Source organism: Triticum aestivum, chromosome 1D, assembly GCF_018294505.1.
Source record: "Triticum aestivum cultivar Chinese Spring chromosome 1D, IWGSC CS RefSeq v2.1, whole genome shotgun sequence".
Taxonomy (NCBI): domain Eukaryota; kingdom Viridiplantae; phylum Streptophyta; class Magnoliopsida; order Poales; family Poaceae; genus Triticum; species Triticum aestivum.
Genome location: NC_057796.1, coordinates 473,841,352 through 473,856,641, shown reverse-complemented (window position 1 = coordinate 473,856,641; position 15,290 = coordinate 473,841,352). Strand labels below are relative to the sequence as shown.

The 15,290-nt window shown below is 46.3% G+C and overlaps 1 long non-coding RNA gene across 1 annotated transcript; it reads left to right on the top strand.

The window, feature by feature from the left end:
- Positions 1-12,024: 12,024 nt before the first annotated feature.
- On the top strand, positions 12,025-15,051 carry LOC123176808 (uncharacterized). Its single transcript, XR_006488668.1, has 5 exons — positions 12,025-12,292; positions 12,401-12,469; positions 13,336-13,655; positions 13,764-13,889; positions 14,608-15,051. It is a non-coding gene; the product is annotated as an uncharacterized lncRNA (long non-coding RNA).
- The last annotated feature ends 239 nt before the right edge of the window (positions 15,052-15,290 follow it).

The window sequence follows — 15,290 nt, the reverse complement described above, 5'->3', positions numbered from 1 at the left end:
ACTTAAGAACTCCCACTTAGATAGACATCCCTCTAATCCTCTAAGTGATCACGTGATCCATATCAACTAAACCATGTCCGATCATCACGTGAGATGGAGTAGTTTCAACGGTGAACATCACTATGTTGATCATATCTACTATATGATTCACGCTCGACCTTTCGGTCTCCGTGTTCCGAGGCCATATCTGTTATATGCTAGGCTCGTCAAGCTTAACCTGAGTATTCCGCGTGTGCAACTGTTTTGCACCCGTTGTATTTGAACGTAGAGCCTATCACACCCAATCATCACGTGGTGTCTCAGCACGAAGAACTTTCGCAACGGTGCATACTCAGGGAGAACACTTATACTTTGATAATTTAGTGAGGAATCATCTTATAATGCTACCGTCAATCAAAGCAAGATAAGATGCATAAAAGATAAACATCACATGCAATCAATATAAGTGATATGATAAGGCCATCATCATCTTGTGCTTGTGATCTCCATCTCCGAAGCACCGTCATGATCACCATCATCACCGGCGCGACACCTTGATCTCCATCGTAGCATCGTTGTCGTCTCGCCAATCTTATGCTTCTACGACTATCGCTACCGCTTAGTGATAAAGTAAAGCATTACAGGGCGATTGCATTGCATACAATAAAGCGACAACCATATGGCTCCTGCCAGTTGCCGATAACTCGGTTACAAACCATGATCATCTCATACAATAAATTTAGCATCATGCTTTGACCATATCACATCACAACATGCCCTGCAAAAACAAGTTAGACGTCCACTACTTTGTTGTTGCAAGTTTTACGTGGCTGCTATGGGCTTAGCAAGAACCGTTCTTACCTACGCATCAAAATCACAATGATAGTTTGTCAAGTTGGTTCTGTTTTAACCTTCGCAAGGACCGGGCGTAGCCACACTCGGTTCAACTAAAGTTGGAGAAACTGACACCCGCCAGCCACCTATGTGCAAAGCACGTCGGTAGAACCAGTCTCACGTAAGCGTACGCGTAATGTCGGTCCGGGCCGCTTCATCCAACAATACCGCCAAATCAAAGTATGACATGCTGGTAAGCAGTATGACTTATATCGCCCACAACTCACTTGTGTTCTACTCGTGCATATGACATCTACGCGCCCACAACTCTCAGTAATGTTCTGCTCGGATGCCACTGTTGGAGAATGTAGTAATTTTAAAAAAATTCTACGCACACGCAAGATCATGGCGATGCATAGCAACGAGAGGGGAGAGTGTTGTCCACGTACCCTCGTAGACCGAAAGCGGAAGTGTTAGCACAACGCGGTTGATGTAGTCGTACGTCTTCACGATCCGACCGATCCAAGTACCGAACGTACGGCACCTCCGAGTTCAGCACATGTTCAGCTCGATGACGTCCCTCGAACTCCGATCCAGCCGAGCTTTGAGGGAGAGTTCCGTCAGCATGACGGCGGGGTGATGATGATGATGTTCTACCGACGCAGGGCTTCGCCTAAGCACCGCTACGATATTATCGAGGTGGACTATGGTGGAGGGGGGCACCGCACACGGCTAAGAGATCAAGAGATCAATTGTTGTGTCTTTGGGGTGCCCCGTGCCCCCGTATATAAAGGAGCAAGGGGGGAGGCGGCCGGCCTAGGAGGAGGGCGCGCCAAGGGGGGAGTCCTACTCCCATCGGGAGTAGGACTCCTCCTTTCCTTGTTGGAGTAGGAGAAGGGAAGGGAGAAGGAGAAGGAAGGAAGCCCCCCCCCCCTCGTCCCTAGTCCAATTTGGACTAGTCCATGGGGAGGGGTGCGGCCACCCTTTGGGGCCTTTCTCTCCTTTCCCGTATGGCCCATTAAGGCCCAATACAAATTCCCGTAACTCTCCAGTACTCCGAAAAATACCCGAATCACTCGGAACCTTTCCGATGTCCGAATATAGTCGTCCGATATATCGATCTTTACGTCTCGACCATTTCGAGACTCCTCGTCATGTCCCTGATCTCATCCGGGACTCCGAACTCCTTCGGTACATCAAAACACATAAACTCATAATATAACCGTCATCTAATTTAAGCGTAAGGACCCTACGGGTTCGAGAACTATGTAGACATGACCGAGACACGTCTTCGGTCAATAACCAATAGCGAAACTTGGATGCTCATATTGGCTCCCACATATTCTATGAAGATCTTTATCGGTCAAACCGCATAACAACATACGTTGTTCCCTTTGTCATCGGTATGTTACTTGCCCGAGATTCGATCGTCGGTATCTCAATACCTAGTTCAATCTCGTTACCGGCAAGTCTCTTTACTCGTTTCGTAATACATCACCCCGCAACTAACTCATTAGTTTCTATGCTTGCAAGGCTTTAAGTGATGTGCATTACCAAGTGGGCCCAGAGATACCTCTCCGGCAATCGGAGTGACAAATCCTAATCTCGAAATACGCCAACCCAACAAGTACCTTCGGAGACACCTGTAGAGCACCTTTATAATCACCCAGTTACATTGTGACGTTTGGTAGCACACAAAGTGTTCCTCCGGTAAACGGGAGTTGCATAATCTCATAGTCATAGGAACATGTATAAGTCATGAAGAAAACATTAGCAACATACTAAACGATCGTGTGCTGAGCTAACGGAATGGGTCAAGTCAATCACATCATTCTCCTAATGATGTGATCCCGTTAATCAAATGACAACTCATGTCAATGGCTAGGAAACATAACCATCTTTGATCAACGAGCTAGTCAAGTAGAGGCATACTAGTGACACTCTGTTTGTCTATGTATTCACACATGTATCATGTTTCCGGTTAATACAATTCTAGCATGAATAATAAACATTTATCATGATATAAGGAAATAAATAATAACTTTATTATTGCCTCTAGGGCATATTTCCTTCAGAGATGGTGATACAAGTGCAATATGGATGGTGGATATAGGTTTTTGTAATCTGAAAATATAAAAACAGCAAGGTAACAAGTAATAAAAGTGAGCGTAAACAGTATTGCAATGCTAGGAAACAAGGCCTAGGGTTCATACTTTCACTAGTGCAAGTTCTCTAAACGATAATAACATAATTGGATCATATAACTATCCCTCAACATGCAACAAAGAGTCACTCCAAAGTCAGTAATAGCGGAGAACAAACGAAGAGATTATTGTAGGGTACGAAACCACCTTTCGGATCGATCTATTCAAGAGTTCGTACTAGAATAACACCTTAAGACATATATCAACATAAACCCTAATGTCACCTAGATACTCCAATGTCACCTGAAGTATCCGTGGGTATGATTATACGATATGCATCACACAATCTCAGATTCATCTATTCAACCAACACAAAGAACTTCAAAGAGTGCCCCAAAGTTTCTACCGGAGGGTCAAGACGAAAACGTGTGCCAACCCCTATGCATAAGTTCACAATGTTACGGAACCCACAAGTTGATCACCAAAACATACATCAAGTAGATCACATGAATATCCCATTGTCACCACAGATAAGCACATGCAAGACATACATAAAGTGTTCTCAAATCCTTAAAGACTCAATCCGATAAGATCACTTCAAAGGGAAAACTCAATCCATTACAAGAGAGTAGAGGGGGAAAACATCATAGGATCCAACTATAATAGCAAAGCTCGCGATACATCAAGATCGTACCACCTCAAGAACACGAGAGAGAGAGAGAGAGAGAGAGAGAGAGAGAGAGATCAAACACATAGCTACTGGTACATACCCTCAGCCCCGAGGGTGAACTACTCCCTCCTCGTCATGGAGATCATCGGGATGATGAAGATGGCCACCTGTGAAGGATTCCCCCTCCGGCAGGGTGCCGGAACAGGGTCCCGATTGGTTTTTGGTGGCTACAGAGGCATGCGGCGGCGGAACTCCCGATCTAGGTTATTTTCTGGAGGTTTCAGTATTTATAGGATTTTTTGGCGTAGGTCTCACGTCAAGGAGGTTCCCGAGTCGTCCACGAGGCAGGGGCCCACGCCCAGGGAGGTGGGCGCGCCCTCCACCCTCATGGACAGCTCGGGACTCTTCTGGCCCAACTCTTTTGCTCCGTAGGTTTCTTTTGGTCCATAAAAAATCATCAAAAATTGGCACGTCAATTGGACTCCGTTTGGTATTCCTTTTCTGTAAAACTCAAAAACAAGGAAAAAACAGAAACTGGCACTGGGCTCTAGGTTAATAGGTTAGTCCCAAAAATCATATAAAATAGCATATAAATGCATATAAAACATCCTAGAAGTATAATATAATAGCATGAATACTTCATAAATTATAGATACGTTGGAGACGTATCAGCATCCCCAAGCTTAATTCCTACTCGTCCTCGAGTAGGTAAATGATAAAAGAAATAATTTATGAAGTGTGAATGCTAGCAGGTGCACAAGTTTGATCAATCATAATTTCAATCACCTTTTCTAGCATCATTATATGTCATAACAGTAGCTCATATCATAAAGCTTCTCATGATCAAGTAACAAGCTATTCACATGTTAGAATATAGATCATAAACTTTCTTGAAAACTAACAAACCGCGTTCTCAGTCATCAAATAATTGCAATTCATCTTATTTTCAGGAAGGGTCTATGTAAGAGCTTTGATTTAGCAAATCCCACATACTCAACTATCATATAGTCTTCCATGATTGCTACCACTCAAAGCATATTTTTAGAACAAATAGCATCCATCGAACACAGAGAAAGATAGGGGCTTAATGTTTCGCCTCCCAACTTATTTATCATATAGAGAATGGTCAACAATAATAATTCATGATCAAATATATTTGAATGGCCATATATGCTTAGATCTATCCATCACATGATGCTTGCCAACTAAAGAGTAGGTTGGAATGAGAAGGAATACTACTGACTCTTGCATAAAAGTAAAAGATAGGCCCTTCGCAGAGGGAAGCAGGGATTTGCAGAGGTGCCAGAGCTCGAAGCAAAAACAGAGATGCACTACAACAAAATTGACATACCGTGACAAAAATCGTCGTGGCGATGGTGGGCAACGTCATCAAAATGCTTAATGTGTGATGTTGTGGTAGGTGGCGTCACCGATTACTACAGATCGGTGACGATAAACGTCACTGGAATGTCTCAGCCTGTGAGCACACCCGGCTGCCAATTTCTATGACGGTATGGTATTTTGCATGACAAACTTGATAGTCATTGAATACTACAAACGTGTGATTGTCAATTTTTTCCCATTTAACGTCTAGCAATGGGACCCACCATAGCTAGTTTTTCTAACGGGTCCCACCATAGCGTTCATGGGCTGATGAGAGGTAGGTTTTCACAGTGGGCCATAATCTTTCCAAAGGCTATTGAGCATTGTAATTATTTTGTTCTATCAAATATAAGTAGGTAGTGACCATGGAAATACTTATAATTATTAGTTTTTATAAATGGAAAACATTGTTTTGTTCTTTTTTCGATGGTTATATTGTTCTTTCAAATATAAATAGGCAGCGGCTCAGAAAATAACTTTAATCGGGCGTTCGTGACCTGACTTTTTTTATCTCAAAACTAAAAATGTAAATAAGAGAATGAACTGCTAATGGGAAAAATAATTTTTAACACAATTATTTTTTCTTATATCTAGAATAAATAGGTAGTGGCTATGCTTAAAACTTCAATTGGGCGCTCGAGCGCTAATGTTGTTTCGTTGTATCTCAAATGGAAGTAGTAGAGTGGATGGGAAATCTTATTTTTTATTCTTACAATAAACAAGTAGTTGGTGGGCAAAAAACATGAATGTGGGTGCCCGTGAGGTGATGTGTTGTTTCGTTGTAATAAAATCAAGTCGATGCAAAAATTATTGGTACGGAGTTCAAACCGGGTACCACCATGATCTGCACCAACATCGTTGCCATTGGGAAAGAGTTCAGACACATATAAATTGTTATAGAGGTTCTTAATTATCTTCTTGGACTATACGCCTAGGCGTGTGTAACTTTATCTGTAGGTTAGATCTTTCTTCTCGGGGCATATGTGACTCGATCTGATTGTCGTCTCGGTTCTAGGCAGGATTATGATAGACGAAGCACGACACGGATCAGTTCCGACTGGCCATTGCCAATTCCAAGTAAGTGTCTCCACTCCCCTGTACCAACCTTAAGCGGATCCATCCGACCACCATATCGTACGAAGCGGTACAGAGCCCGCATCGTACCGTCTACCATTTTTGACATATTTATTTACAACTCCAAAAAAATGCATGAAAAAACACACCATAATTTATTTGAAAGATTTACCTTTTTAATAATCATTTGATACTTATTTCGAATTAAATGAATTACATAATATTATGTGGAAATTAAATTCTGAATTAATCATCTAGTTAAAAAAATACTATTTTCCCTCCACCCACGTACTCTTTTCCCTCCACTTCTGTAAATCCTTTTTCGCATCCATCCTATGTCCCCACCGGTCAAAGACACATCCAAAATTACTCTTCTTTTTGGCCCGCAAAGAGGAACCGCTAAAAGCCACCGCCCACCTCGACATTTTTTCGCCAGATTCAATCTGTTCTCCTTGTTAGACTGAATATATAGTAGCCGCTGTATAACTATTGTAACATTGTATTGTACCTCTTGGTACCTCTATATAATGAGATAGCCACACCCCGTTTAGGGTGTCGAGCAGTTTCTCAAAATACTTGTTTTACATGGTATCAGTTTAGGTTACGATGTCTTCCGCTGCTCCCGCCGCGGCCACCGCCGCGCCGACCTCCGCCGCCATCGCGCCGGTTCTCGCTCCTACGTCGTCGTTCCTCGCCTCTCGGCCTCTCGCGGCGGCCTATGGAGCCCTGCCGCCGCCCGGTTCTCCGACCGGATCTAACCCGTACGGCGCTTCCCCGGGTGACCCTGCCTCGACCGCGGCTGAGATCACTGCGCCGCTGCCCTATGGCGTTGCTGCACCACCACCGTACGGCGCCACCTCCTCGATGGCCTACGGCGTCGCCGCGCCGCCGCCCTACGGCCCTAACCCGTACGGCGCCTCCCTGGTGGCCCCTGGTGCACCGCCGCCGCCGTCGTCTTCGTGGCAGGCGGTGTCGTATGGTGCGCCGCCTCCTCACCAACCGTACGCGGCGCCCCCGCGACACCCCTACGGGCCGCCGCCATCGCAGCTGGCCTACTCATCGCCGCCACCGCAACCCTACGCGCCACATGGGGGTGCGGCCTCTTCGCCGCGTCAACCCTACCCAGGGGGCGCTGCCGCCTCGCTGCAGCCGTCCTACGGGGCTGCGCCAACTCCACAACAGCAGCCTCACGGGGGCGCGGCCGTCTCACCCTATGGGGCTCATGCTGCGCCGAACTATGACGCCCTCGCCGCTGGCCCTCCTGGGTTCTACGCATCGTACTCGATGCCTGCTGCTCATGCCGAGATGGCTCCGTCGATGGGCCTTTATGCACCACCGCCACATCCTCATGCCGATCAGGCCGTCGTGCCGTCGCCGTTCTATTTTTCGCATCTGCTGTCGGTGAAGCTTGCGCCAGATAATTACTTGTCCCGGCGTGCTCAGGTGTTGCCTCTTCTGTGGAGCCGCTACTTGGAGGGATATGTTGACGGATCCATCCCGTGCCCGCCCCCTCATCACCCGGCGTACCACACTTGGGTGGCTCAGGATCATGCCATCCTCTCCGCCATCCAGTCTTTGCTCACTCCGAGCATCTCGTCGCTGGTCATCTTTGCCGCTACGTCCAGGGAGGCGTGGGCGGCACTTCACACTAGCTTTGCCTCTCAGTCTCAGGCGCGTGCTCATTCCATACGCACCGAGCTGGGTGAGACCAAGCTTGGTGACCTCAGCATCACCGACTACTTCAACAAGATGACCGGTCTCGCCGACACGCTGGCCTCCGTTGGCCAGCAACTGCAGGATGAGGAGTTCACTACCTACGTGCTTAACGGGCTCGATGATGATTATGACAATCTCATTGAGAACGTTCATGGCCGTGATGATCCACTTCCACCTCGTGAGCTTTATGCACGACTCCTTGGCCGTGAGCAGCGCATCAAGGCGCGTCGTGTCTCCCCCGGCTTCGTCTCTGCCAACGCCGCGACTCGCGGTAAACCTCCGAAGTCGTCGTCATTCGGTGGCAAGACGGCGCCCTCATCACAGCAGGTCTCGCGGGGCAACGCGCCGACCATCTCCGGCGGTAACAGGCCGGTTGCTTGTTGTCCCTGCTGTGGCGCTCAGCAGGCCTGTCAGCTATGTGGCATTGAGCGCCACGTTGCTTCCCGCTGTCATCGTCGCTACAAGCAAGACTTCCTTGGCCTGGGCAACAATGGCAAAGGGAATGATAAACAGGCCGCAGTCGCGGTGACGAGTCATGAGCACGGTCGCACTCCGTCCTATCCCATTGATCCCACGTGGTATATGGACACCGGAGCTACCAACCACCTCACCGGCGAGATGGGCAAGCTGTCTACTAAGGAGCCATATCGTGGTCATAATCAGGTCCACACCGCCAGTGGAGCAGGTATGCGCATCTCCCGTGTTGGTCAGGCTTCTCTCCACACACAATTTTCGTAAATTGCATCTTTCCAATGTCCTTCGAGTACCCGCTGCTACACGTAGTTTGTTGTCCATTCCTCAACTTACTCGTGATAATAATGTCCTTGCTGAGTTTCATCCTTTTCATTTCTTTATCAAGGATCGGGACACGAGGGCCGTTCTGCTTAGCGGTCGTCTTCGCCATGGCCTATATCCACTTGATGCACCGTGCACATCTCCCATGCAGTTTTCTCCGCAGGCATTCAGTGGTGTTCGTGTGTCGCCTACGCACTGGCATGCGCGCCTTGGTCATCCTGCGGCTCCTATAGTTTGTCATGTGTTGCATCATCATGAACTACCAGTTGTGTCCAATAAATCTGCTGAAACTATTTGTGATGCCTGTCAGCAGGGCAAGAGTCATCAACTTCCGTTTTCCGAGTCTAGTCGTGTTGTGAAACATCCTCTTGAGCTTGTGTTTTCTGATGTATGGGGTCATGCCCAGACGTCTGTTAGTGGCCACAATTGTTATGTCAGTTTTATTGATGCTTATAGTCGGTTTACTTGGCTGTATCTTATTAAGCGCAAGTCTGATGTGTTCGATGTTTTTATCCAGTTTCAAGCACACGTTGAGCGTCTTCTTAAGCAGAAAATCATCCATGTTCAATCTGACTGGGGGGTGAATACCACAACCTCAACTCCTTTTTTAACAAACTTGGGATTTCGCATCGTGTGTCTTGTCCACATACACATCAGCAGAATGGAACTGCCGAACGTAAGCATCGTCATCTTGTTGAAACTGGCCTAACCTTGCTAGCTCATGCATCTGTTCCATTTCGTTTTTGGAGTGATGCTTTCTCCACAGCCTGTTTTCTCATAAATAGGCTTCCCTCACGACTTCTGAAAATGCAAACCCCGCTTGAACTCTTGCTCAAAGGAATTCCAGACTACACTTTTTTCAAAGTGTTCGGGTGTGCGTGTTGGCCTCACCTACGTCCATACAACAAGCGTAAGCTAGAGTTTCGGTCTAAGAAGTGCGTCTTTCTTGGGTATAGTTCCCTTCACAAAGGGTACAAGTGCCTTCATGTTCCTACCAATCGCGTCTATATCTCTCGTGACGTTGTGTTTGATGAAAATGTGTTTCCTTTTCGTGCACTTCAGACAAACTCCACCTCTCCCTCACCAGCGGTGCACATGTCCATACCTTCGCCTGATCAATTTGTGGATGTTGCATATGCCCCTGCGTTGCTTCCTAATCATGCTGCAGGTATTGGACGTGGCGCTAGCCTTGAGATTCTTGATGAACAGGAAACAGATGTGGCGGCTCCCGATCAGGACGTGCATGCGCCATGCATGTCGGGTGAGACCCGCGTACCCGCCCCTACACCGCCCGTGGAGGCTGCCACGCGGGCGCCGGTCTCGCCTGGCCCACGGGTGCTGGCCTCGCCTGGCTCGACGGCTGACACCTCGACCGGCCCACGGGCACTGGTCTCGCTCGGCCTGTTGCCGGCCTTGCCTGGCCCGGTGCTAGCCTCGCCCGACCTGGTGTCGTCCTCGCCTGGGCCGGCTGTTGCTTTGACCGGCCCTGAGCTGGATCCGGTCAGCCCCGCCTCGGGCTCTAGTGGGCTGGCTTCGCCCGGCTTGCCGTCGCCAGGGAACTCTGGTGCGAGCTCCTCCGATGCTACAGCTTCGTCTCTGTCACCTGTTGCATTAGTATTGCCGGCACAGCCCGTGGTCCCCCTTCGTCCTCGCACACGGAGTCAATCCGACATTTTCCGTCCAAAGGAACGCAAGGATGGGACTGTGGCATGGCTCGCCGCGTGCATGGCCCATACTACTGCTGATCCCACTGCCGAACCTCGTCACTTCCAGGCTGCACTGAGTATTCCTCACTGGCGTGCTGCTATGGAACAGAAGTTTCAGGCTCTCCAGAAAAATGACACTTGGCAGCTTGTTCCTCCAGTATCTGGCGTCAATGTCATTGATTCCAAGTGGGTTTTTAAAGTCAAGAGACATGTTGATGGTTCCATAGAATGCTACAAGGCACGGCTTGTTGCTAAGGGCTTCAAACAGAGGTATGGTCTTGATTATGAAGACACGTTCAGTCCAGTCATCAAGCCTACTACCATACGCTTGTTGTTGTCTCTTGCTGTTACTCGCGGATGGTTTCTTCGTCAGCTTGACGTGCAGAACGCTTTCCTACATGGAATTCTGGAGGAGGAGGTTTACATGCGTCAGCCCCCTGGTTTTGTTGATCCTGCACGTCCTCGTCATCTCCGTCGTCTGGTTAAGGCACTCTACGGACTGAAACAGGCTCCTCATGCATGGCATGCCCGCCTTGGCTCTGTTCTTCAGGCTCTTGGGTTTACTCCCTCCACTGCAGACATGTCGCTGTTTCTTCTTCAGCGTCCTGAGGTTACGATGTATCTCCTGGTTTATATTGACGATATCATTCTCATCAGTTCATCCGATGCTGCTGCTGATCGTCTTGTGATTGCACTTAGTGGTGACTTTGCTGTCAAGGATTTAGGTGCTCTCAATTTTTTCCTTGGTCTGGAGGTTTCACGTTCTTCTGCTGGTTTGACTCTTACACAGAAGAAGTACTCCTTGGACTTGTTGCGTCGTGCTGGCATGCTGAAATGCAAACATGATATCACTCCGATGTCTGCTACTGATCGGTTGTCTGCTCTTGATGGAGATTCTCTCTCACCTGATGATGCTACTGAGTATCGCAGTCTCGTTGGTGGTCTGCAATACCTTACTATTACCAGGCCTGATATCTCCTATGCAGTCAACCGTGTGTGTCAGTTTCTTCATGCACCCAGGACATCCCATTGGTCAGCTGTGAAGCGTATTTTGCGTTACATCTGCCTTACTACCTCCTATGGTTTGCTTCTTCAGCCTGCACTGTTGTGTGAGCTCTCAGCTTTTTCAGATGCAGATTGGGTTGGTAGCCCTGATGACAGGCGATCCACGGGGGGATATGCGGTATTCCTGGGTTCTAATTTGATCGCCTGGAATGCTCGTAAGCAGGCCACAGTGTCTCGTAGTAGTACTGAAGCTGAGTACAAAGCAGTTGCTGATGCGACTGCTGAGATCATATGGGTACAGTCTCTATTGAGAGAGTTGCGAGTCTCTTCAGCTCGTCCTCCGGTTCTGTGGTGTGACAACATTGGTGCTATATATCTTTCATCTAATCCGGTGTTTCATGCCCGGACGAAGCACATTGAGGTTGACTATCATTTTGTTCGGGAACGTGTTGCACAGAAGCTACTTTGTATCAAGTTCATCTCGTCAAAGGATCAACTTGCTGACATCTTCACGAAGCCTCTTCCACAACCACAGTTTGTAGGCTGTAGGCGCAATCTTAACTTGCTTTGTATTTCAGGCCATAGTTAAGATTGAGGAAGGGTGTTAGGCTGTATATATACGTAGCCTTTATATAATTATTGTGACATTATATTGTACCTCTTGGTACCTCTATATAATGAGCTAGCCATACCCCGTTTAGGGTGTCGAGCAGTTTCCCAAGATACTTGTTTTACACTCCTATCCCACGATTGCAGTGATCACGGCCGGGAGATTGGGGATCGCCGGCTGGGCGTCCCGCCGGTTCGAGCTCGGATCCACAACATCAACCAGCCCCGCGAGCACTCCTCCCTATTCTCCCCCTGATTTGCAGCGACCGGCGACGGCGGATTGAAGGAGGCCGCCCCACCAGCGGAGCTCGGATCCACCGCATCAACCCGCGCGCGAGCCTTTCCCCACCGATTACAGCGACCGACGATGACTCTCAGTAATTTTCTCATCCCGCCTTCCTCATCCCTCAAGCCCTTAAAGTTCAGTGATTAGGGTTCATGGCTTCGTGCATACCACTAATCGTCTCGCCCTTCTCGTTAATTAGGATCACCAGGATACAACGAAGGGATTTGGGGGAGAAAAGCACCGAGGCGAGGTAGACGAAAGAGAGAAGGTGAGATACAGAGTTGTATTGGAGAGGAATTCAGAGTTTCCAGTTTTACAAGTCATACCCACACACGGTAACAGCTGGCCCCTTTAACTGAACTCAGGCACCACACGGCCATAGTGCTTGTGGTTCAAACCTGAAACCTTAAATTGATTCTACTGCCTGCTTGTGCTTAGCTAAAACTTGAAAGTGATTCTACTGCCTGCTTGTGGTTCTGTTGCCTCATAAATAGTCCCTAACTAGTGCTGTCAAAACTGAATAAATACTGAGACTGCACTTGATTTTGACACCTTACGGAGATGTATAGCCCTGTGCTAGTGTACTTTTATCTCCACTGCTAAATACGGAGTAAAAGAGAAGTACACTTAACATTTGCCTTGCCGCTCCTAACTGATTGCTACCCATGATGTTAAGGGTATCAAGCCGACAAGCATTTTCGTACGCCCAGAACTTGATAAAAGCAGATACATGGTAAACTCAAGCTGCTCCTACTTTACAAACGTACAACACCATCCATTGAGCCTTAATTTTGAAAGAGTATAGTGAAATTTCTGGTTTTCGGAACTATGCCAACAGCAACAGTAAGAGTATTTTTTGTTGTTTTTTGTTCTGAACATTCTGGACATGTAAAATGGCTTTCACTTAAACAGTTAGTTATATACAATATTAGTGCGTCCTGTGTTTGCATCCTGACTTATCTACTTTATTATATTCATTTAAGCTCCAGGAAAGTACATTTGCACATGTAAAATTGTTGCTTCTTTAAGGTCCATTTCCAAACAAGTTTAAGCAGAATTTGTTTATCTAGTGTTACCATAGGCTAGCGTTCTTTTGGTAATTCATTCAGTTCACTCACTATTCCTCTTTAACAGCTTCAGTTGCTAAAATAATGCCACCACTTCCGGAGAGTGAGAGGGAAACAAGGGCATATCTTGCGGAAAGGAAATGCAAGAGTGAGGCATATTTGAAGGGATGCAAGGATGCGGAGCAGCAACCTCTTAGAGACATACACAGCATAGCTCGTAGACTTTTATACCCTACTGCCTCTAATGCGCAACCGACACAAAATGCAGGAGGTGCCGGCGATCGCAGTGTCTCGGAGTATGAACCAGATGCTGAAGAGGAGGCCCATTTTGCAGAAGAAGCTTTGAGAGATGAAGAGGAAGTTGCTCTTGCTATGTCCAAAGAAATGGTAATATATTGTGTGGACCTGCTTCTCAAATAATGTGTACATCAATGTGGATTCACTGGCTTTAATTCTGTCTTGCTCGTATCATGTGTATGTCACTCTGCACCATAGCACCTTCCTTTCTAGCATGGGTTATGCATCAATATCCGGGAGATCTGGGACCTCTACTTCGTCAGCACAGATCTGAGAAGAAAGAATTGAACAGAAGGATAGAGAGGCGAGAGATGCAAGTAACAGGTACATGTCTTGTTTCCCTTTGTGTTCTGGTTGTTTCTTTTTGCCTGCTTTTGTGCATGTGCGCAGTGCACCCATGATACTGAGAAAATGAGAATACAAATCTGTGTGAACAAGACATTCGCCTTCAGTTCTTGTAATGAAAGTTGCACTAAGGAGTGCTTTGCTGTTTATGTATTGTTTCATCCAAATCCAATCATCCAAAGTAGCATAAAAAAATAATATATGCTTGTAATGAGAAATACATGGTTTGTTGCATGTTTTTTTGCTGCTGCACCGCAAAGGCATGAGAATAACATTGTAATGCATGGTTTCTAATCCTGAAATCTAGTATGATTTGCTGATTGGTTTATGTTCTTGCTTTTAGCAGAATGATATCGGCTGGTAGAGTTTGCTCTAGAAAAATTGTTATCCTAGCATAGTTTCTTCTTGCCTGGGTTGTTGACTTGATGTATTATTTGTGTTGCTTGCTGCTTTTTAAAATGATAAATGAAATCCAGTTCTTGGTTTTGCATTTTTTTAACCATTATAAGCTATTCTTGGGTTTACTCTTTCCTTTGCCCATCTGTATGCTTGCCTTGACATTTAATAATGTACCGCTTTATTTCAGATTATTAATTTGATGGATTGTAAGCCTCTTAGTGGTACTCTAGTACCTTGTTATCTTATCTGTTTTCATCTTATCAAAGGTACAAAGTTGTTGTGTTTGTTCAATTTATAGGCACTGAGAGGAGTTAGCCGCGAGGCTTGAAGCACAAGTGGCAACATTTGAAGAGATGTAGAGGAAGCAACATGAAGAATTGCAAGCTGTGAAGAAAAGACAACAGAAGAAGAATGAAGCCTGGCAAAAGAAGCAACAGGAGACGGATAACCTGATTGGTTTTCTCTTAAAGGCTCAAGCAAGTCAACAAGCAACTTAGCAGTCCCAGTCCAAACCTGACGGTGCATGAAGGCCATCCTTTTGTGATGGAAAGATAGTTGGCGAATCATATGTTGTAATCATCAAGACAACACATGTGGTCTTTAGTTATTTAAATATTGCCTTTTTAACATGTCTATTGTAGTGTCAAACTAGGGAACAGTGTTCCTTTTTATTGTCATTTCTATTTAGAGGATGACTTGGCTGAGACGGTTGATCATATGATATGATTTGTCGTTCATTCAAATTTATGATGTGATTTGGATCTTATCTTATTTATATAATATATTGTGATGTGAATTAAATACTTACTATGATATGCTTTTGGAATATAGTGTATTTGATAATTTGTTGTAGAAATTCGAAATAATTAAATATATTTTGATGGTGTCATCCTCTTCAATAATGAAACGCCAGCAGTGGGATAGTCTGCTCGGGTGTTTGGTGGATTTAGTGAGTGATGTTGCTTTGTCATTGTATATGGC